This window comes from Balaenoptera acutorostrata, chromosome 1 (genome assembly GCF_949987535.1).
Source record: "Balaenoptera acutorostrata chromosome 1, mBalAcu1.1, whole genome shotgun sequence".
Lineage (NCBI taxonomy): Eukaryota > Metazoa > Chordata > Mammalia > Artiodactyla > Balaenopteridae > Balaenoptera > Balaenoptera acutorostrata.
The window spans coordinates 2,797,491-2,821,292 of NC_080064.1; positions in this window are offsets into that span (position 1 = coordinate 2,797,491).

Genomic DNA, 23,802 nt, shown 5'->3' on the forward strand with positions numbered 1-23,802 from the left:
TTCAGCCTCGTGGTCCTTCTGTTTGTGGATCGGGTCCTCTCCGGTGTGTGTTTGGCACCAGGTGCTCTGGACTGGGGTTGGTTGCAGGAGCCAAAGTGCACACCTCAGTTGCTGGAAAGCCCACTGTTCTCATAAGACCCTTCGTGAATAACAGCCTGGGGGTGAAAGGGTCCGTAGACTAAAATCATGCACATGGGTAAAGGGACACGTGTCAAAGACTCCTGCATGGGGAGGGGGACCCTGACAGGCAGAGGCTGTGGTTGATGGAGTGAAGGGCAGAGGACATGAAGTGAGACCGACCCATCAGTACTGTGAGTGTCACAAAGCTGTTCTCCATCCATCATCCTTCGTTTTATTCCAAACCATAAAGAAGAGAAGTTCTTCCCATTTGGAAACTTTCATGTCTCATCACTTTTAGTGCCAGCTATCCCAAAGAAGCAAACTAACGAACAGAAAAGAAAAAAGAAAGAGACAGAGAGAAGAAAAAAAAACAAGTTGCAAAACTCTCATTTCACGTGACTGTCAGCCAAGAAAATAGTCCACAAATGGTCTCCGAGTTTCCCATAAATAATTGTAGAAAGTACCAATCATTTCATGGGCGTCAAGAGGCCCAAATTGTTTCTATTTGTAGCTTCTCCTTTAAACAACCTCAAAATGTCACTCAAGCGTCAGAACTGCAGGTGATGGTCTTGAAGCAGGTGAAGGCTCCTTGGCATGGCACTGGTGTCTTGGAGGAAAGAGCTCTCTGCTCTGGAGGGCTTGAGAAGGAGTTTCTGGGGAACTTGCCTTCCACCATCACTGGTTCGAGGGGCTTGACCCTTTCCCCTTTCCCCTGCAAGCATTGATGTCAGCATCAGACAGAAGCAGCCTCACATACCTCGAAGGCCCAGGTCTGTGTGGAGCTAAATGATCTTAGAAGAAGCATGTCTGACCTGGTTTCCTAGGAAGGAGCTCACAGTCCAGAGTCACTGAGAGGACACATCCCTTTGGGGAATATGCCCAGGAGGGTTTCTGTTGGGGACACTACCTGGAGAGGCCACGTGGGACCCTGTCCACTTGATGGATTTTTTTTACCACTTTTTCCAAATGTGTGTGTGTGTATATATATATGTGTGTGTAAATACATATATATGTGTGTGTGTATATATATATGTGTGTGTGTGTACATATATATGTGTGTGTATATATATGTGTGTGTGTGTATATATATATGTATATATATATACACATATATATATATATGTATGTATGTATTTATTTATTTATTTAGCAGAGGAAGGTTTATTGCAGGGCCAAACAAGGAGAATGGTTGGCTTATGCTCAAAGTCAATGGATTTTGATAGATGTTTATCTCCACTGTTACCGGGTCACTTGGTCAGGACACCAGTCTATGGGGGGTTGTGGATGCAGGCTTAGGGGTGCTCTCAAGCCCTTCCCATCTGCAAAAAGTCTTTTTCTCCTTCTGTGCCAGCATCAGCCAGTTTGCCTGCCTCTCCTGCTGCACCAGGAGGAGACTTCTGAAGGCATCTTGAGCACCTAGGCTTTTTTTTTTTTTTTTTTTTACTACAATGAGAGCACCTGTCTCTCTTGCTTCTCAAAACTTCTTTTCTCTCCACTTGGTGCCCTTGTTCTCCTGCAGAAACGTACTTGCCTTTCACTGTAAAAAAATCTACGTGTTTTTTTCCTCCATCTTTGAGGTTGTCTGTGGTCACATCTATCAGTAAATCATAAATCATCATCACATTCCAGATCTTGGGTATATTCCCCTAATCAGTGGATTTATATGAAACTGCAGAGTAGCCTTGACCTAATGTTCCAAAGAAATCTCTGGGATATTACAGATAATCAGAAAGCATTTGTTATAATGGAGAACTCACCACTTCTCAGAGAAATTTCACATGGGAACGTCAGCAGGAACACCGTCAGTGCTGGGGCTGTTTCTGCCTTTTCCTCCCTGTCTCGCTTCCCTTCTACTAACTTTTGGTGGCAGAGGAGCGACGGAGGGGAGCAGAAGATGGTGGTGAAAGAGGGGGTCCCAGAGAGCAGGTGTTATTGAAGCAAAAACGGGAAGCCAACCCATAGGCAGGAAGTCTGTGAGCCCCTCTTGCTCCATCTAACAAATATGTACTGAGCATAGTTCAGTCTCACCACCTACATTTGTCTACACAACATAAAAATAAGCAGGTGTCAGACCTGGATGAAGTTTAGCCTTGGAATGTGAGGGATGCTGGCCACTTGAGTCACTTAAAGAAGGACCCTGGATTGCAACCCCAGTAAGGGTCATGTCTGCCTCATTCATCACCGTATCTCCAGGCCAACTTCAACATTAGTAGGTGTTGTGGAATAAGGGAAAGAGAGGGAGTTTGAAGAGCCACCCTCAGGGCCTATTTTCTGGAGCTGTGGTTCCTTGTTTGCTAACACAACCCAGGTCCGGCTCAGGAGACTTTATGTGTCATTCACAGCTGATGCACTGGCCCTCCCACCCAGGCCCACGGCCAGCTGTGGCCTTAGAATTTCAGATCTGTGGGGTTTTGTATTAGTTTTCATTGTAGTATAACAGACTGCCACACAGTTAATGGCTTAAAATGACAGACCCATGTGTTATCTCACAGCTTCTGTGGGTCAGGGGCTCAGGCACGGCTTAGCTGGGTCCTCTGCATGGGGTCTCATGTAAGACTGCCATCATGATGTTGACTGGGCTGTGTCTTCACCTGAAGGATCAACTGGGGGGGAATCTGCACCCAAGCTCCTCGGTCATTGACAGAAGTCACTTCCTGGTGGCCGCAGGATTGAAGGCTTGGCTTCTTGCTGGCTGGAGGCTGGTGGCCACCTTCAGGTCCTAGAGGCCACCCACAGTCCCTGGCCAGGTGGGCATGGGTCCCCCACCCCACTCAAGGGGAGGGGCCTCCCAAAGGCAGACACTAGGAAGCTGGAGATCACTGAGGACCTAACCTGGTCTCAAGTAGTCAGCTGGGCCTCCTCTCCTTCGGGAAGCATCCCTACTTTCTAATCTTCCATAAACTCTGTGTTATGTGGAAATGAGGAGAAGCTGAATTCAGACAAGGGGCTGCCTTGGCGATTTCAGGGTGGGGTCAGCCAGGCATCTCCTCCAGACACTGAGCCAGTCCCCAGCAGGTGAGGCCCCCGTCCTGGGGGAGGGGCATTCTCATGGAGGAGGCAGACGACAGGCAAGTGGGTCAGTACAGGTGGAGGTGGTGCCACGAAGGAAACCAACGAGGCAACATGACAGAGACCGGCTGGAGGGACGGCTCCTGGGACAGAGTGATTGGCTTCTCTGCAGGCAGCCTGGGAGCCCCAGGAGGCTGTGCTCGTGAAGCTGTCAGGAGTGGCTGGCCTCAGTGCACAGCCCTTCCTATCCTGCAGCCTCTGCACTTCTATCTTTCAGCCCCAGCAGCACAGAGAAAATGTAACAGAGAAGAACAAACCTGACTCCATATCAGATCTATTCCTTTAGCTCTAACCCTTGCGCTCTGCTGCCTGTGCTGAGTCGTGCAGGATCTGCACCTTTTGCAAAAGAATGTTGCCTGTAGCCTGAAATATACAGGATAGCCCATTCTATCCGAATGACCTAATGTTCCAAGAGAGACAGCACCTGTCTCTGACCTTTAAAGGTAAAACACCTTTGCATTCATACAGAGGTAAAAAGTTGCAGAAGAGACAGTTGTCTTCTTGGAGATTTACAGGAACATCGTGGCTTGACCTGTGGACAGCTGCAAAAACAAAGGATTCTGGCACCAAGAAGTTTGCAACAAGCAGCCACACCCCTTCCCCTTTTAGTATAAAACAAGCCTGAATTCTAACTCAGGTGACTTTGGGACACTAGTCCACCATCTCTCAGTCTGCTGGCTTTCTGAATAAGGTTGCTATTCCTTCCCCAACAACTTGTCTTTCGATTTATTGGCCTGTTGTGTGGCGAGCAGTATGCTTTTGGACTTGGTAACAAAAACACCCATCTGACCAGTTAGTGCAATGATGCAAGTCTTTCACCAGCTAAAGATCCTTCTGCAGCCCATGGCCTGGACCCGGGAAGGTGAGCAGAGGGGGTCCCAGGCTTTGCTGCCGTCACGGCCTCGCCTTTCGGATGCTACCCTACCAGGGTGCGCTCAGACTCCCTGGGGCTACTGACCATTCTCAGCAAAGAAAATTTTCTGTTTAACATTTTCTACTTCCCAGAGACTTAAATATTTTTAAGGGACCTGGGTAAGAAGAGCCCAGATAGAATGATGCTCTAGTGATAAGGTGTCAGGTCCCGAGAACACAGCTGGGAGGGAGATTTTAAGCCAAGGAGCCCTCTGACCGCTCATGCTGTACCTGGCACTGTCTACCGTGGGTGCTTTGTGCTGGATACCTCTTTGCTGCTGGGGGGAGGATGTTGTGATCACCTCCTGGTCACCCCTGGTAGAGGCGGGACCCCTGCCCTGAACGGTATAGGATGGTTGAACTCACAACACCCAACCTGACAGATGAGCTCAATACCAGTTTATTAGTCACACCCACAGCCTGGGAGGGGGGGACCCCCCCCACCAAACTGGGAGCAGGGTGAACTGGCAGGGGTTTCACAGTGATGAGAGGGTAGGTAACCCCTGCTCCTGGGGGAGGATGGGATTGGTTATTTTTGAATGATTTCACAGCTGGTAGAGTTTGAGGACCAGGCAGGTGCAGTTGGTCTGGCAGGTGGGATACTTTCCTGCTGGGTGGGGGGCATATCAGGCAAGAGCAAGGGCATCGGGGACCTTGCCTTGGGGGCCCTGTGAGGCTCGGAGTGGTCAAGGCCAAACATGAAACTTTAGGTCTCCCATCACAGAGTGGCTGTTCATTGCAGGATGCTTAACAGACTCCTGGCCCCTACCCGCCAGGTTCCAGCAACATCTCCCTTCCCTGCCCCTTGTCCAGTTATGGCGACCAATAAAGTCTCCAGATATCGCCAAATGACTCCAGGGGAGGAGAGGGCAAAATTGCCCTCAGTTGAGAATCATGAGTGTATGTTGACTGTTTTCTGAGTTGATCTTAGTTATAGGGCACTTAAAATTTTTAAAATTTTATTTTATGTTTCTTTTATATTTTAAGGTAAAGTTTACATGCAGTGAAATGCACAAAGCCCAGTACCATTCAGCAACTTTTGACAAATGCAAACATCCATTGAACCCACACCTCTATCAAAATATAAACTATGTCCATCACCCCAGAATACTCCTCATGTTCATGCCCAGTGCATTCTGATCCCAATACCAACCGCTGGAGGGCACTTTCAGTGGCTCTCGGCTTCCTGCGGGAGGAAATAAAAGCTCCTTCCCAACTTCATCCCCCATGAACCTTGCGTGTGTCTTGGCCTCACCCAACGATCTGTTATGGTCTTATACACATCACAGTTTTTCTGGTTTCAGACACCTTGATTCTGTCAGCCCTCCTATCCATCTCCATCCCCATCTCTCCCAGTTCTACCCTTCCCCAAGGTCCTGGTGACCTTCATGGGGGCTGGCTGACCCCCACCACCCCCACGATAACCCCTCCCCACTTTGAATTCACAGAGCTTGCTGTCCCTTTAGCCATAGGACATTCTGTCTTAGTGGAAATCTCCTGTACACCTGCAGGGTCCTCAGAGACCTCATTATGGGGTTACCATTCATTCCACAAATGTTGGTGGAGCCCCACGGACCGTCAAGCCTTGTCTTAGACACCAGAGTCATGGAGTGTTATAATGACTGTATACTGTCTCTGTCAGTGGACAGGCCACCAAGTGCTGGAATTCAGGGGCCTGGGCATTTTAATCTCTATATTCCCAGGGCTGTAGTAGTTGCCCAATAAATACTAATTGAATGAGTTGTCAACCAAGAAAATAATGCAGAGGGGTGCAAAGAAGGAAAGAGTTTACGTGGGGTCTCAAGAACTGCAATTCGGGAGACACAGAGTCAAGTAACCCCAAAGGAGCATTCCAAGGAAGAGAAAGAGTCAGAGGTTTATGAAAACAAAAAGGCATGACTGACTCCAGTCATAGAACATTTGTCCTCAAGGAATCATGCACTGTCTCAGGGTGTGGGTCTGACAAGTAGATAAACTGTCACGAGTTTCTGGTGTATGTTCTGGATGACTGCATCAGGTCAACAAGTCAGACTCCATCCCTGCTGAGCCCCTTCCCCTTCCTTAGTGGCTGCCTTTGGGAGTGCTCGCTTAGCAATACTGGCCTCATTTTGATTTTCTGTTTGCAGAGTGAATGGTCCACCTTCTGCAGACCTTGGTTGTGTGTCCCCAGACCTCTTGGCCTTCCTCTGGCTGTCCTTCTGGTCTGAAGAGCCCTTTGAAAGTCTCACCTTCTTCCGAAGCCCATCACAAATACCATGTTTACTGTGGTATTTTTGAACACCGCGGTGCTGCCTTTACTGTAGATAATTGCACACGTGACTTTTCCCTGCTGAGCTGAAAACTCCTACTGGGGAGAGCGACACTGCACATCTTTTCACTCCTGCAGTGTAGAGCCTCCGGCCAGCCGGGCCAGCTGAGGTGGCTGCAGGCTGTCCTGGCTTAGCTGCTCTCTGGTCCTGGGGCCTCATCAGGCCCCGCCCACTACTGACCCTCACTCTCCCTTCTCTGTTCAGCATCAGAGGGACAGCTTGGGCTCTGAAGTCTCCTGAATTGGGTCCTGCTGCAGGAAGGTCCTTAGGGAACCTGTTCTGTTATCACACAGCCCTTCCTGTGGATTTTGGTGTCACACTGACTATTTTTAAGGCAAGATCCCACTGGGGTTGGGGTGGTCTGGGTGCGTTCCCAAGTGGATTTCTGCCTGACCCTTTTGGAGGCGGTAGCTTTCCATGAGCTTCCTGGCCACACTGTAATTGCCTCGGAGCAGCCCCGCCATGCACGCCTATAAACGCAGCTAAGTTGCCTTTTAGGCTGACTGCAGATACCACATCTGAGCCACGAATCTTCCATTGAATATTCTCGGTTATGGCAATGCAGGGCTCTCCTTCTTGTTTTCTTCCCGTGATTAAGGAGGAGAGTTGCAGGGAACTAAAGGAAGATTTAGTGCTTGTTCCCTAAATCAGTATTGTTGCTTCATATAAAACCAAAGGGGGAAAAAACCCGGTCCTGCAAACATTTTTATTTGCCAAGTTAAGCCGCCCCCTACCCCCCAGGGACACAGGCATCCCAGCACTTAGAAGTTGGCTCTCTCTCAAACTTGTTTGCAAGAAGTTTCTGGGGAAAACTTTTTAATAAAGGGCTCGCCAAACAAGACCCATTCAATTTTATCCAATTATACATGGAAAGTAACTTTTGCTCACTCTGTAGTTTTCTTCTTTGCCTCGGGTCTTTTGAGGGCTGGATTTAAATCCAAGCCTGTACAAGGCAGAAGAAAAGCTTTGTGATCTCTTTGCTGAGGGCGCCTTACAACAAATTAGAAAGAAATGAAATATTCCCACAACAGTCAAGTGCCTTTATTGGGTCTTCAACATTAACAATTATATTTTTATATTTCATATTGCAGGGGTGGGTGAACCGTCTTCCAGAGCTGAATCATAGGTTTAGTTTGTTTACTTTTGATGGAGATTCGAGTTGGGATCTGATGCAGGTCTTAGAAAAAGCCGGAACCAGCTCCTAGTCCTGTAACTACTAGCAGCGGGATAAGGACCAGACAAGGCAAACGAGGCAGCTTGGGGGCAGAATTTAAGGAGATGCTTTTCTCTGGTCTGAGCCGGTGGCAGCCCTGCACATACTCAGCCCTTGGAAAGAAGGCCTCTAGACAGTGAGGTGCCTCCTGCCTCACCCCATCCCACCCTGACATCAGTCTGACTGATTGACAACTCAAATATGTACTCATCTTATTCTTGGAATGTATTCCTGGGGAGTTTGATTGACTCATTAATTCAAGCCAATAGCTGATTCGATTTTCCTTAAACCCATGCAAATCACTTGGAATGTGGGGAGAAAAAGGGCTTTCTCCTAGTGGATTGTGTAGAGCCTGGGGTGAGATTGAAAACAACTCCTCCACCTGTGTTATAGGTTGAATTGTGTCCCTCCCAAATTGGTTTGTTGAAGGCCTAACCCCCAGGACCACAGATGTGACATTGTTACTGAACTGAACTTGGGTCTGTTCACCCAGTGCAATGCAAAGCCAATCTACTGACATCAGGTGTGGTGAAGGAAAGTGCAACGCTGATTGCAAGGCGCCCATCATGGGGCCAAGCAAGGAGAATGGGCAGCTCAAGCTCAAAACACACAAATTCCTCCTCCGTGGTTTTCGGGGAAAGGTTTTTAAAGGCAGGGTGAGGGAGAGGGTCTCAGGGTACATGATCAGCTCCTGGACCTTCTTCTGATTGGTTGGTGGTGAGGTAATCAGAAATCAACATCATCCACCTTCTGGTTCCAACAGGTCTGAGGTCTTCGTGCTGGTGGTCAGCATACAGTTAACTTCTACCCAGTGGGGGTTTCAGTATCTGCAAAGCAGCTCAAAGGACACGGCTCAGAATATGATCTATAGCCCTTGAGGAGAAACTAAAAGTCCTTGACTTTGTTGAGTGGCTAAACCATTATTATTTTGTCTTGCTTGACTGTTTTCCTTTCTTTCCATATTTTCTCACTTCTCGGATTAAATTTGTTCTTTAGAACTCGGAGAAAGCCTCGGTGGTTAAAGCTTTTCTACAAACAGGAAGCAGGGGATGCCGCAGGGTTCTGCTTACTTTCAATCTTATTTGGAAATAGGGAGGTCATACTGGAGAAGGATGAGCCGTAATGACTGTTGTCCTTATCAGTAGGGGAAATTTTGGACACAGACAGACAGACAAACAGACACACACACACACACACACACACACACACACACACACACACAAGGCAAAGTAAGGATTGGGATGATGCTGTCACAAGCCAGGAAATTACCAGAAGCTAGGAGAGAGGCCTGGGACAGCTCCCTAGCAGCTTCAGAAGGAGCGTGGCAGGCTGCTCCCTGCTGACACCTTGATTCTGTACTTCCAGCCTCCGGAACTGAGAGACAATGAATTTCTCTCATTTAAACACCCTCAAATGGGGTGTTTAAATCACCCCACTTGTGTCCCTTTGTTACGGCAGCCCTGGCGAACGAACACAACCTATTAATCCAGAGGTATCTCTGTGCTCCTACCCTGTAGATTCTGCTGCAGTGTCTCTTTTTAATGGGTTACCTGTGCGCAGTTTTATTTACTCTCTTTTGATTGCACCTGCTTTAGCATCTTTGAGGTGTCAGATTCAAGCCTGTCCTTTTAAGATGAGTAATTCCAGCAGTGAGTCTCTGCTGCTTGACTTGGAGTAGGGAAGGAGGTCCAGTTGGAAAACATTACATCAAGGCCCGTTTGCAGCCGTTCCGATCTGAGTCCACAGGTCATGCCTGGCCGGTTATCCTTCAGAGGTAAAGGAGTTTAATCTTCTCGGCCAATTGCTGGATATTTTTCTCCCAGTGGTTGTTTGGAAATGCCACATTGAAGGCAAGGCACTGCACAGAGGGAGCTGTAGCCTTGTGCTAATTAAAAGCTAGCGTGTTTACAGAAAGCTCGTGTTGGGGAGAATTCTCTAAGCCCGTGGTGGCGTTTACGGTGCTCAGAAAGCATAATGAGAACACTCAGCAGTGGAAATACCGTCCATTTGCATATTTCTCGGGATGCGATCACATAATGCAGGAAACCTAGTTGCTGATGAATGCCATTTAAAGTTCATGCCTGCGTTTGTTGCTCTGTCATACTTTAAATTGAAAACGGTGCGTGGATACAGGGGTTGGGGTTCAGAGTCCATAGAAACTGCTTTGTGTTCTGGTCGGCTTCACTTAAGGAACTTAAGCTTCACTTAAGGAGCTCGCGATACTACACAGACTGTTTTCTGTGCTGTTACTCCAGACCCTTGAGCCATGACGAGGACTCAGCAGCTGAGCACCTGCCCCTCCACGTGACAAAGACCCACACCCCGGGTCTATGTCTCTGGATCCGGTTAAACCACACCTGACGTGTTCATGTGAAGATGCCAGAGGCCCTTCTGTGCTGAGAACATCATGCTCAGGTCTCACACTGGGAGTGACCTCAGGATGCCTTCCAGTGTTTCAAATTATTTCTTTCAAATTTTTATTTTATATTGGAGTGTAGTTGATTTACAATGTTGTGTTAGTTTCAGGTGTACAGCAAAGTGAATGTTATACATAGACATCTATCTCTTCTTTTTCAGATTCTTTTCCCTTATAAGTTATTACAGAATATTGAGTAGGGTTCCCTGTGCTATACAGTAGGTCCTTGTTGGTTATCTATCTTATATATAGTAGTGTGTATATGTTAATCTCAAACTCCTAATTTAACAAAGTCTTTTTCTTTTTACTTTTAATTTAATTTTTATTTATTTATTTTTATTGACAGATAGTTGATTTACAATGTTGTGTTAGTTTCCAGCGTACAGCAAAGCAATTCAGTTATACATACATATGTATTTATTATTTTTTCAGATTCTTTTCCCTTATAGGTTATTACATAATACCTGTGCTATACAGTAGGTCCTTGCTGATTATCTATTTTATATATAGTAGTGTGTATATGTTAATCCCAAACTCCTAATTTATCCCTCCCCCCCTTTCCCCTTTAGTCACCCTAAGTTTGTTTTCTATGTCTGTGGGTCTATTTCTGTTTTGTAAACAAGTTCATTTGTATTTTTCTTTTTTTTTTTTAGATTCTACATGTAAGTGATATCATATGATATTTGTCTTTCTCTGTCTGGCTTATTTCACTTAGTATGATCATCTCTAGGTCCATGCAGGTTGCTGCAAATCAAATGCTTTTTCAACACCCGTCTTCTGGACAGTCAGACAGATGAACAGATGGACCAGTGTGACCTGGGAGCAGCAGAGATGACCCAGGCACGTGGGGAATAACCAGAGCGCCTGTTCTGGCTCTGGGTTAATCCCATCGATTCCTAGAAGTGCCGCTCACCTAGGACATTCATACACTATTGGAGGATACCTTTTCTGGTGGTTTTTTAAGGAGGTGAGGAAGAATCTCAGGACCTAGAAACTCAATACTCTGGAAAACCAGGCTCTGAATAATTAAGAGTCAGAAGTAATAGCAGAGGCTGCATTACAGAGCCTCTGAGGCGTGGCTGGCCCTTTATCTGGACGTCATGCTGTTCCGTCCCCATGACAGCGTGCACGTGGGCTCTTGGGCTGGCACTCTGCGGACCAGGAGATGGCTTCTGAGAGCCCTAAAGTGCTTGTCTGAGGTCAATCTGCTAGAAAGTGACAGAGCAGGAACTTGCCTCTGCTGTGTCTGTGTCCAAACCCTAACGCAACTTGTATCCAGGTCCGGGGGCTGCCGCAACAAATTACACGGACTGGGGGGCTTAAATAACACAGATTGACTCTCGCACAGTCCAGGAGGCCAGAAGACTGAGCGGAAGGTGCCAGCAAGGTCTTGCACCCTCTCAAGGCTCTAAGGAATCATCCTTCCTTGCCAACCCCAGTTTCTTTGTTGATTTGATGGCCATCCTTGTGTCCCTTGGCTTGTAACTGCCTCACTCCAAGCTCTGCTCTGCTGTCATGCGCCCTTCCTCACCCTGTGTCTCTGTGTCCAAATTTCCCTCCCTTTATAAGGACACCAGTCACTGGGTTTAGGGCCACACTAGTCCAGTAGGACCTCATCTTAACTAGGTTACTTCCTCAAAGACCCTATTTCCAAAGAAGGCTCGTTCTCAGATGCTGGGGTCAAGACTTCAGTACCTCTTTTGGGGGGACATAATTCATGACACTGCCTAATGCCTCCACCTCACTTCCCCTTGAGAAGGAGGTTTATTCCAGAAAGCAGTGGATGTGTTGGAATTCCCATCTCTGCCCTCACCCCATCCACGCCCTGCCCTGTGAGCCATTCACACTGAGCAGCTCCAGAGGTGGCAGCCAGCCTGGCACAGGCCCCTTGATGCTGGGTGGCTTGCAGTTGTGGGTGAGTGTGGGAACCTGGGCTGCTCATGTGGGGGGTGGAGGTGGGCTTTGAAGAGGGAGGGTGGGGAGGGTTGTAGGCAGATTTGGGAGGTTGGGGCCCTGGGTCCAGCATGTGGCTGGGGAGTCTTCCCCAGGCCTGATTTCCCTGAGACCTTGGTCTGACATTTCAGGGTTGCTGTGAAAACAAAAGCTATGATAATGGACCCCCAAATGACGCTATAAACCAGGATTCTCAACCCTGGATGGAGATTAGAATCACCCAGAGAGCTTGGTAATGTCCCGATGCCCCAGCCACGCAAACCCGTTAGATTCGAGTCTGCCGGCAAGGCTGTTTGAAAAAAACCCAGGGGTTCCAGTGAGCCGCCGAGGCTGAGAAGGATGGCTGCAAACCCCAAAGCCACAGGCAGGCTCGGGGAGGGTGTACAGTACTTGTAACCCGCAAGGGGGCTTTGTCTACGAAAGGCTTGCGGGTGGTGGCACTGGGGCTAGAAGGCACACAGGAGAATAAACCAGCCCTAAGACCTGTAGGGGGCTGAATGGTGGCCCCCCAAAGATATGTGTCTACCTCTTAACTCCCAGAATTTGTGAGTGTGACCTTATTTGGAGAAGCGATCTTTGAGATGTAATTAAGTTAAGAATCTTGAGATGAGATCACCCTGGATTACCCGAGTGGGCCCTGAATCCAAAGACAAGTGTTATGAATTGAACTGGGGTCCCCCAAGGAGTTACGTTGGCATCTTAACCCCTGGTAACTCACAATGTGACCTTATTTGGGAAATGGGTCTTTGCAGAGGATATCAAGTTAAAATGGGGTCTTTAGGGAGCCCTGATCCAATATGACTGATGTCCTTATAAAAAGGGGAAATTTGGACACAGACCAGCCGAGAGAGAAGACAATGTGAAGACACACAGGGAGAAGACAGCCACGTGACTGGAGCGACGTGTCTATAAGCCAAGAGATGCCACGGATGGCCAGGGACCAGCAGGGGCTGGAAGAGGCAGGAAGGATCCTCCCTGGAGCCTCCAGAGAGAGCACGGCCCTGCCCACACCTTGACCTTGGACTTCTGGCCTCCAGACTATGAAAGAGTAGATTTCTGTTGTTTTAAGCCACCAAGTCTGTGGTACTATGTTAGGGCAGTCCCAGGACACTTACATGGGGCTTTCTCTCCAGACGAAGATGAGCAGAGGGCCGGTGAAATAGTGCTGGTGGAGCTTGGATGACTACTGCCTAAAGAGCTGTGAATTCTAGAAAGCACTTTTAAAAAAAATGTTTTTGTTGGGGTATAATTGATTTACAATGTTGTGTTAGTTTCAGGTGTACAGCAAAGTGAATCTGTTATACAAATACATATATCCCCTTTTTTAAGATTCTTTTCCCATATAGGCCATTACAGAGTATTGAGTAGAGTTCCTTACGCTATACTGACACGTACACACTATATAAAATATATATATATAAAATAACTAACTAATAGAAAGTGCTTTTTAACCTTTCTGAGTTTCACTTTCTGTCTTAAAGTGAGATTAACAATGGGAACCTATATCCGTGTCCCGGGGCTGCCATAACAAACCACCGCAAACTGGGAGGCTTAGACAGCAGAAATGTATTTTCTCGCAGTCTGGAGGCCACAAGTCCCAGATCAAGGTGGGGCAGGGCTGGCTCCTTCCGGAGGCATCAAGGGACAGTCTGTTCCAGGCCTCCCTCCTGGATCCTGGGGGCTGCAGGCGATCCTTGGCTTGTGGTCACATCATCCCAATCTCAGCCTCCGTTGTCATGTGGCCATCTTCTCCCTGTGACTCTGTCTCCTTTTCTTATAAGGACACCAGGCGTATTGGATCAGGGCCACCTCGATGACCTCATCTTAACTTGATCACATCTGTAAAAACCTTATTTCCAAATGAGGTCACATTCGCAGTTGTGGCAGGTTGGGACCTCAATATATCTGTTTGGAGAACACAGTTCAGTCCACAACAGGACCCTTCCCAGGGCTGTTGTGGAGGGTGAGGAGTAACGCAGAGCATGCACGTTGCACACGGTGGGTCAACAGCCATCGCGGCCCAGAGCATCTCTCCGTGCTGCTGCCCTCGGGCTGGGCTCATGGGACATGGCTCCTTCCCCAGGTGCTCCAGGCTGGGGGTCCCTTCTGGGCTCAGCCAAGGCAGGAATGGAGCAGAGGTGGGCTGGGTGGGACAGTGACCGTTGGGGCTGCCGCCCAGCACCCCCGGTTTCCCTGCCCTGAAGACTCTTCCTTTTCTCCCTCCCTGACATTTCCCTTCCCTCTGTCTTCGTCCAGCGCCTTGCGGGGGGGGGGGGGGGTCCTTGGCTTATCTCTGCTCTGACCCCTGAGCTCCAGCTCATGGCCCAAGAAGCCTCAGCCTGCTCTGTGCCCTCAGATCCGTTTCCCCATTTGCCCGCACAGAAACCCCACGTGGCAGGCGTCCTGAGCCCATTTCTATAGAAGGGTGGCGATCTCCGTGTCCACCTGGGAAGAGATGGTGCGGCTGGGGTTTGAATGCATCTCCACTAACCCGGACATTCGGGGCCCCGAGAATCTGGTTCTTTTGGAGACACTGGAGTCGAGGACTCTGAGGTTTAAGTTTGTGCGGGGCACCCGCAGGGGTCGTGCCCTCATTCTCCTTAGCAGCAGCCCAGGGCCCCGAGCGACCTCTGAGTTGGAGAACTCTGGATGAATATCTTTTCTTGGACCTGCAGTCTCCTTCCTCCCCTCAGAGCTTGGGTGCTCCTGCCTTGACTCATTTGGGAAGGAGGTCTCAGCAGAGGGGCTCTGGTGGAGGGGGTGGGTCATGTGCCCCTGACTCTGTGTGTGTGTTTGTGCAAGCACGCACATGCGCGTTTTCCTGCAGAAGGCACTTGCTTTCCTTCATCCTCAAGGGGGCCTTTGATGCCCCAGAAAGTTTAAGAACCACAGCCTTAGGAGCAATCTTTGAGTTTTATCCCACATAAAGTAATCATGGTATGCTGATAAGACTATAAATACAAAACCCTGCTTGCAGATCCATAAATGATGAGTCATTTCCGATTTTGCTTGGGCTTATTCACTGACCTTATCCCCGGATTGCCTTGTGTTTGTGGGAGCAGCTCAGAGGGGCAGGATGGAGATGAGCTGCCAGGACAACTAGGTTGTGGTCCTGGCTGGACCCCACCTTGACCAGCTCACCTTCCCACTGGGCCTCACCTTGACCAGCTCACCTTCCCACTGGGTCTCACCTTGACCAGCTCACCTTCCCACTGGGCCTCACCTTGACCAGCTCACCTTCCCACTGGGCCTCACCTTGACCAGCTCACCTTCCCACTGGGCCTCACCTTGACCAGCTCACCTTCCCGCTGGGCCTCACCTTGATCATCAGGGACTCCAGTGCCAGGCTGGGGTTCCAGTCCTGCTCTGTCCCTCACCAGCTGGGGCACTGCATTCGTGTCTTGGGGCTGCTGTAACAAAGTACCACAAACTGGGGTTTTAACATAACAGAAATTTACTCTCTTCTGGTTCTGGAGCCAGAGTCTGAGATCAAGGTGTCGGCAGGGCCGTGCTCCCTCTGAAACTGTAGGAGAGGGTCCTTCCTGCCTCTTCTGTTTTGCCCACTGGTTTGGTGTCCTTGGCTTTCAGATGCATCCCCAATCCTCCATCGGCACAGAGCGTTCTCCCTGTGTGTCTCTGCTTTCAAGTGTCTGTCTTCCTATAAGGACACCAGTCATGTGGGATTGAGGCCCATCTGACTCCAGTATGACTGCATCTTAACTAATTCCATCTGCAATGACCCTATTTCCACCTAAGGTAATATCCTGAAGCCCTGAAGGCGAGGACTCAGTACATCTTTTTCGGGGGACGCGATCCTACCTGTAACAGACACCTTGGGCAAGTTACTCAACCTCTCTGGGCCCCCATTTCCTCCTGTGAAATGGAAATATAGTGGCAGCACCTGCATCAGGGCTGTTTTGAGGATGAAAAGAGTAGATCGATGCACATCTTAGGTAGTGAGTGCTATGTAGGGGTTCACTGTTACCAGACATGCCACACCTGGAGTCCCGGGACCCTGAGCATCAAGGACAGTGAGATGGAGGCTGTGCTAGGTGCACTTCTCGCTTGTGAAAAGGGCAGAGATCATGTGGATGCAGGAGGGTAACCCGGTCTCAGGCTGATCAGGGGCCTTGCTTATCCATCCACACCGCTGGTGAGCAAAACATGGAAAAATGTGCTGATAGTTTCAATATGTACAATTTTTTTTTTTGGTGGATTATCTTTCAACACCTGGAGTCAGTGGAGGAGAATAAAAGATGCAAATTTCCTGAGAGCTTAAAGGGTTGGGAATTCTGCCTCAGAGGCTCCTGTACTGAGTTCCAAATTTAGCGATCCTACAAACTACTTGGATGGGTTGTGGACAGATGTCCTCCAAGGAGAGCCGGGGCCCAGCTGCCGTCCTTGTCTGCGTAACCATGTGACAGTCCTAAAGATGAATTGGGTCTAAGGTGGCTCCAACGTCACCCACACATAGGACTCATCAAGGTGCCTTTGAGAGGGATGCCCAAGGATTTGTTTATGTTGCAGGTAACAAAGGACACAGACTACTGGTATTTTTCAGGATACTCCAATGTGTTAGCAAAAGATACTAAAGTTCCCTTTTTATCTCCACGATGCCTAGAAAAGAGCCTTAGTTTTATTTTCCTAATTCATTGTTGTTATTGCTCCGGAAGAAACCAAGCAGGTGCCCGACCTGTGATTTGAGCCTCCCATCCAAGTCAGGCCCTCGAGAATGAGCCTGCTGGGCATTTGTACCGTTCACCACATTCTGCTTCTCTTCTATTTCCTCCCGTGTGGGGAGATTTCACTTCCTGGCCTCTGTAGTTTAGGGGTGGCTGTGTGACTTGCTCTGGCCAAGGAAATGTGAGTGGAAGTGATGCTTGGAGAGAAGCATTTAATTGCTGGCTCCTAAAGCTCCAGCCCCCACTGCCCACCATGGCAATCTGCAAAGCATCTCTGGACATGGATATTGCCGTGCCAACCTGGGAGGATGGCAGCCCTGGAGAGGTGCAGATGACTTTGCAGGAGTGAGAAATGAATGTGTGTTACATCAGTGACATTTTGGGTGGTGGTTATTGCAGATATCCTAGCTTATCTGGATGAATGCACTGGTTTTATATATTTTCCAGAAAAGGAATATAAGCGAAGAGGCACAGAAGAATTTAGGAAACCTGAAGTCTAGTTCTGATTTCAGGAGGTGAGGGTAGCCACCTAACCTTCTGTGGTGGGCTGAATAATGACCTTGCTGCCCCAAAGATGTCCCTGTCCTAATCTCTGGAACCTGTGGATATGCGACCATGGTAAAAGGGACTTTGCAGATGGGATTAAGTTAAGGATCTCGGGATGAGGGGATTATACTGGATTATTGGGGTGGTCCAATACCATCACAGGGGTGCCTGTAGGAGGGAAGCAAGAGGGTCAGAGTCAGAGGAGATGTGACAGCAGAAGCAGACTTTGGACGAATACATTTTGAAGATGGAGGCGCGGCCACAAGCCAAGGAGTGCAGGCAGCCTCTAGAATCTAGAAAAGACAACGGAAGGGATCCTCTCCTGAGATCTCCAGAAGGAACGCAGCCCTGCAGACACTTTGGTTTCACCCCTGTAAGACCCATTTCAGACTTCCGATTTCCAGAATCATCAGATAATTCATGTGTGCTGTGTTAAGCCACTCAGATGGCGGTAATTCGTTTCAGCAGCGATAAGAAATGAATATGCCCTGCCTGTCCTCGTTCTCAAGACTTGGATAGTGTGGTGAACCCAACGAGGTCAGAGTCAACGCATTCCAATGTGCAGATGTATCTTCTGGGAAGCTGGGGAGAGTGAAACCATGGCTGAGACCTCTCGAAAATGAAAGTTCACCTAATTGAACACTTTCATATATTAGCACATTCAGTCTGCTGATGAACAAAGCCGAGTGGCCACAAAATCATGCTGAGATTATTTCCCTGAGGTTATGGGCCCTGGGGGTGGGGTTTGAAATATAATATATATGCATATATATTGAGGGACACGACATTTAGTGACTAATTTGGGTATTAATCAGGTGGCACATAATCACCAGGGTACCTAGTGTCAAAGACTGCTTTAGAATTAGACATCATTTGAATGCTTTTCTCCCGTAATGAACACTGGAGAGAGGCCACCAGGAGCAGAGACCTCAGTTCTAATAATGACTGCCAAGAGGGCCGGGTCAGAAAACACTCCAGGGAGTGTTTTTAATTTCAACTCTGCCATCCATCCATCCACAGAGCCCCCTCCTCTGACTGTCCTTGCCATGACATTCTGTGTCTTCAGCCCCCTACACACGGAGACATAAAGGACAACCCTGAGAACTGAGGGCAGAAACGCCTTGAGGTTGGGAGTTAGGGATGAAGGTGAGCAGGCCCCTGGAGGATGGGGCCAGGGCGGGGGAATCACGGTGTCACCATCAGGGGTCCTGCACAGCTCGCAGCTCTGTGGGGCCTGTAGGATTATCGAGGCTGCCGGGTAGCTGCTGCCCTGAATTTTGGCATCTTTGTCCCTACTTGTGTAATTGCAAGTTCCAAGTGTAGCAATAAAGTGTGTGCACAGATACACTCTCTGGGATTACTTGGTGGGTATTAAACTGGACTCACGGGGAGGTGATGAGATGCCCCAGGTGGGTAAGCAGAGGGGAGTGGTGGCCAATGGACGTCAGGGCTACCAGAAGGCCGGTGAGGATACCGTGTAGGGAGAAAGAGGGCTCGGCTGGTAAATCTGCCACTTGCTTCAGAAAGCGGGGTCTTCAGGGTCCAGCCCAGCCTTCCTCACTGCAGGTGAGACCCCCTGAGCATTCATGCTGATCAACGATAGTGCTTTGCTGACGACCAAGATGACAGGCGCACGGTGCTGGCCCCGCTGGTCTCTCCTGGCCAAGTTGCCCCCAGGGATCGTGCTGGGAGATGGGTCTGCAGCAGTGCTAACAGACGCAAGATGTAACTCGATACAGAATTTTAGGTCCTTCCATTGAATTCCCGTGAAACAGAGGCACTTGTCACTGACAACTGACAAATAAGGAAGACACACAGGGTCTCAGCCCCTGGCCAGAGTTGGTCTGAGACATCGATCACCAGACTGGACCCTCACTCCCTGCCATTTTAAGAAAATTTTCAAGGGCTTATTCAGTCCAGCTACTTTTTTTTTTTTTTAATTTTTTAAAAAATTAAAGTACAGTTGATTTACAATGTTTCAGGTGTACAGCAAAGTGATTCAGTCATACAGCGTTGGCCAAAACATTCATTCAGTGTTCTCCATAAGATGGCTCTAGTAGAGCTTAGCTGTTTTTAACCTCATTCAGAACAATTTTGTTAGATTGTATTGTGGCAGCTGTCATATCAGCATGCATTTAAAAAAAACTTATCAAAATTGGTGAATTTTTGTGTAGCAATTTTAATATTGAAGAGGGAAGAAAAAATTAACATTTTCGGCATACTATGCTTTATTATTTCAAGAAAGGTAAAAATGCAACTGAAACGCAAAAAAAAGATTTGTGCAGTGTATGGAGAAGGTGCTGTGACTGATCGAATGTGTCAAAAGTGGTTTGCGAGGTTTAGTGCTGGAGATTTCTCGCTAGACGATGCTACACTGTCTGGTAGACCAGTTGAAGTTGATAATGATTAAATCGAGACTTTAACTGAGAACAATCAACGTTATACCACACGGGAGATAGCCGACATACTCAAAATATCCAAATCAGTGTTGAAAATCCTTTGCACCAGTTTGGTTATGTTAATCGCTTTGATGTTTCGGTTCCACATAAGTTAAGCTAAAAAAACTTCTTGATCGTATTTCCACATGTGATTCTCTACTTAATTGTAATGAAAACGTTCCATTTTTAAAACAAATTGTGAAGGGCAATGAAAAGTGGATACTGTACAATAATGTGGAATGGAAGAGATTGTGGGGCAAGCAAAATGAACAACCACTGACCACACCAAAGGCAGGTCTTCGTCCAAAGAAGGTGATGTTGTGTATATGGTGGGTTTGGAAGGGAGTCCTCTATTATGAGCTCCTTCTGGAAAACCAAATGATTAATTCCAACAAATACTGCTCCCAATTAGACCAATTGAAAGCAGCACTCAACGAATAGCTTCCGGAATTAGTCAACAGAAAATGCATAATCTTCCATCAGAATAATGCAAGACTGCATGTTTCTTTGATGACAAGGCAAAAACTGTTACATCTTGGCTGGGAAGTTCTGATTCATCTGCCATATTCACCAAACATTGCACCTTCAGATTTCCATTTATTTAGGTCTTTACAAAATTCTCTTAATGGAAAAAATTTCAATTGCCTGGAAGACTGTAAAAGGCACCTGTAACAGTTCTTTGCTCAAAAAGATAAAAAGTTTTGGGAAGATGGAATTATGAAGTTGCCTGGAAAATGGCAGAAGGTAGTGGAACAAAACAGTGAATATGTTGTTCAATAACGATCTTGGTGAAAATGAAAAATGTGTCTTTTATTTTTACTTAAAAACCAAAGGAACTTTTTGGTCAACCTTATATATATTCTTTTTCAGATTCTTCTCTATTATAGGTTATTATAAGATATTCAATATAGTTCCCTGTGCTATATAGTAGGGCCTTGTTGTTTATCTGTTTTGTGTATAGTAGTTTGTATGTGTTAATCCCAAATTCCTAATTTATCCCTCCCCCCACGGCCTTGGTAACCATAAGTTTGTTTGCTATGTCTGTGAGTCTGTTTCTGTTTTGTAAATAAGTCTATTTGTATCATTTTTTTAGATTCCACATATAAGCAATATCATATGATATTTGTCTTTCTCTGTCTGACTTACTTCACTTAGTATGATCATCTCTGGGTCCATCCATGTTGCTGCAAATGGAATGATTTCATTCTTTTTTTATGGCTGAGTAATATTCCATTGTACATATATACCACATCTTCTTTATCCATTCATCTGTCAATGGACATTTAGGTTGTTTCCATGTCTTAGCTATTGTGAATATGCTGCTATGAACATAGGGGTGCATGCAGCTTTTTGAATTAGAGTTTTCTCTGAATATATGCCCAGGAGTGGGATTGCTGGATCATCTGGTAGCTCTACTTTTAGTTTTTTAAGGAACCTCCATAGTGTTCTCCATAGTGGCTGCACAGATTTACATTCCCACCAACAGTATAGGAGGGCATGTTAACCATTCTTTTTTTAAAAATTTTTATTGAAGTATAGTTGATTTGCAATGCTGTGTTAATTTCTGCTGTACAGCAGAATCACTCAGTTATACATATATATATTCTTTTTTGGTTAACCACTCTTAAGCGTGCAGTTCAGTGGCAGTGATTACCTTCACATTGTTGTGCAACCGTCACCACCAACCATCCCCGGAACCCATTTCTCCTGCAAAACTGAAACTCTGTCCCCCACTATAAAATATTTTAAACACACATATGAGTGTAGAGAACAGATTTTAACATCCAGCTGCAGGATTTAGCAGGCTGGACCTATGCTTACCAACTGATTATGGTGCTTTCTAAGTTTGCATACACTAAATATAAATGATTTTTGGGTGTCTTAATATTTAACAAAATGATATCATTTATCACCCTAAAACTTAATTTTTAAACTCAACATTAGGTTTTTAAAGATTTGTTCCATGTTGATACAGCTCAGGTTTTGTTCATTTATATCAGCTACAACAAAACACATCGTTTTATTAAAATTTCAAAATTTATTTATAATTGTTGCTAATCTGAGGAGTGAAATTTCAATTTTGTGTTAAGGTGTTTTCCTGATTATCAGTGAGGTTGAGTGTGTACCTCAACTGAGATGCTCATATGTTCTTTCTTCTTTACTTGTCAATATTATTGGAATTAAGGGATTTTTGGATGTTGAAACATTCTTACCTTCCAGGGACATCCTTTTTTGTCATGAAATACAATCTTTTTACAATGATACACCACTACACTCTATTAGCTAATGTATTTTAAAATATTTTACATGTATCTTTATAGTTAAAATTGATGTATTGTTTTATCATTTTTGGAAGTTTTGTCACCAATATTACACTACTTTTATACAGTGAGTTGGGTAGTTTTCCCTTCTCTTACAGTCTCTGAAAATTTTTATTATTATTTTTCAAATCTCAGCATAATTCATTCTTTGGTTTATTAAAAATTGCCTACAAACCATCTCTTCTTTGTGCCTTTCGAGGGAGGAAGAGAGGTTTCTGATAATTGGTTTATTTCTTTAATGGAGGTTGACTTACCCAGATTTTTATCACTCTCTAGTCAGTTTTTTAAATTTTTCTATTGAAATTATCTAGTTTTTCAAATTTATTGGAAAATCAATGAAACTTTTAGAAGACAATAAGAGAAAATATTTTTATGACTTCAGGGTAGGGAAGAATTTCTTAAGCAAGGTTTAAAAATTAAAAGTAGCTATAAAGGAGAATATTGATAAATGTGGCTACATTAAAATTCAGAATGCCTGTTCTACAGAGAAAGCCAAAATGTGAAAATCAAGACACAGGAAGTGTCTGTGCCTGGAGGAAAATACTTGTAATGCAAAAAGGGACAAATAAATCCCACCCCTGAGCATATATCTGGAGAAAAATCTAATTCAAAATGATACATGCATTCTAATATTCATAGCAGCAATATTTACAGTAGCCAAGACATGGAAGCAACCCAGATGTCCATCAACAGATGAATGGATAAAGAAGATGTGGTACAGGGCTTCCCTGGTGGCGCAGTGGTTGAGAATCTGCCTGCCAATGCAGGGAACACGGGTTCGAGCCCTGGTCTGGGAAGATCCCACATGCCGCGGAGCAGCTAGACCCGTGAGCCACAATTACTGAGCCTGCGCATCTGGAGCCTGTGCTCCGCAACAAGAGAGGCCGCGATAGTGAGAGGCCCGCGCACCGCGATGAAGAGTGGCCCCCACTTGCCACAACTGGAGAAAGCCCTCACACAGAAACGAAGACCCCACACAGCCAAAAATAAAATAAATAAATAAAAATAAATGTACTAAAAAAAAAAAAAAAAAAAAAAAGAAGAAGATGTGGTACATACACACAATTGAATACTATTCAACCATAAAAAAGAATGAAATAATGCCATTTGCAGCAATATGGATGGACCCAGAGATTATCATACTAAGTGAGGTAAGCCAGACAGGGAAAGACAAATATCATATGATATCGCTTATATGTGGAATTTAAAAAATATGATACAAATGAACTTATCTACAAAACAGAAACAGACTCACAGACATGGAAAACAAACTTATGGTTACCAAAGGGGAAAGGGAGGGGGAGGGATAAATTAGGAGTTTGGGATTAGCAGATGCAAAGTACTATACATAAAATAGACAAACAACAAGGTCCTACTGTATAGCACAGGGAACTCTACTTAAGATCGTGTATAAACTATACAAGGGAAAAAAAAGAATGTATGAAGAGCTCCTGAAGACCTGAGCTGGAATTTTCTAGAAGAGGAATACACAGTCCACTCATCTGAACAGGCACCCCATCTCACTGGGGGTTAGAAAAATGCAAATTCAGACATGGGAGAGGTGCCTTCCTCCCTGGCAAAGCTTCATGCTTTGGACCACAGCATAGATTGGTGTAGAGCAAAAGACACTTGGATAAATTGCTCATAGGAGAGTTATTGCTACAAAAGCTTTGGAAACCCACCTGGCACCTTCTGGTGAGTGAGAAGACAAGCCGCTCATATCCTGGGGCCCGTATCTCCCTGGAAATATGCCAGGAGACAGGAGAAGTGTCTCGTCCACACCAGGGAACAGCACTGTCCACCCTCAATGGTCCCCCAGTGGG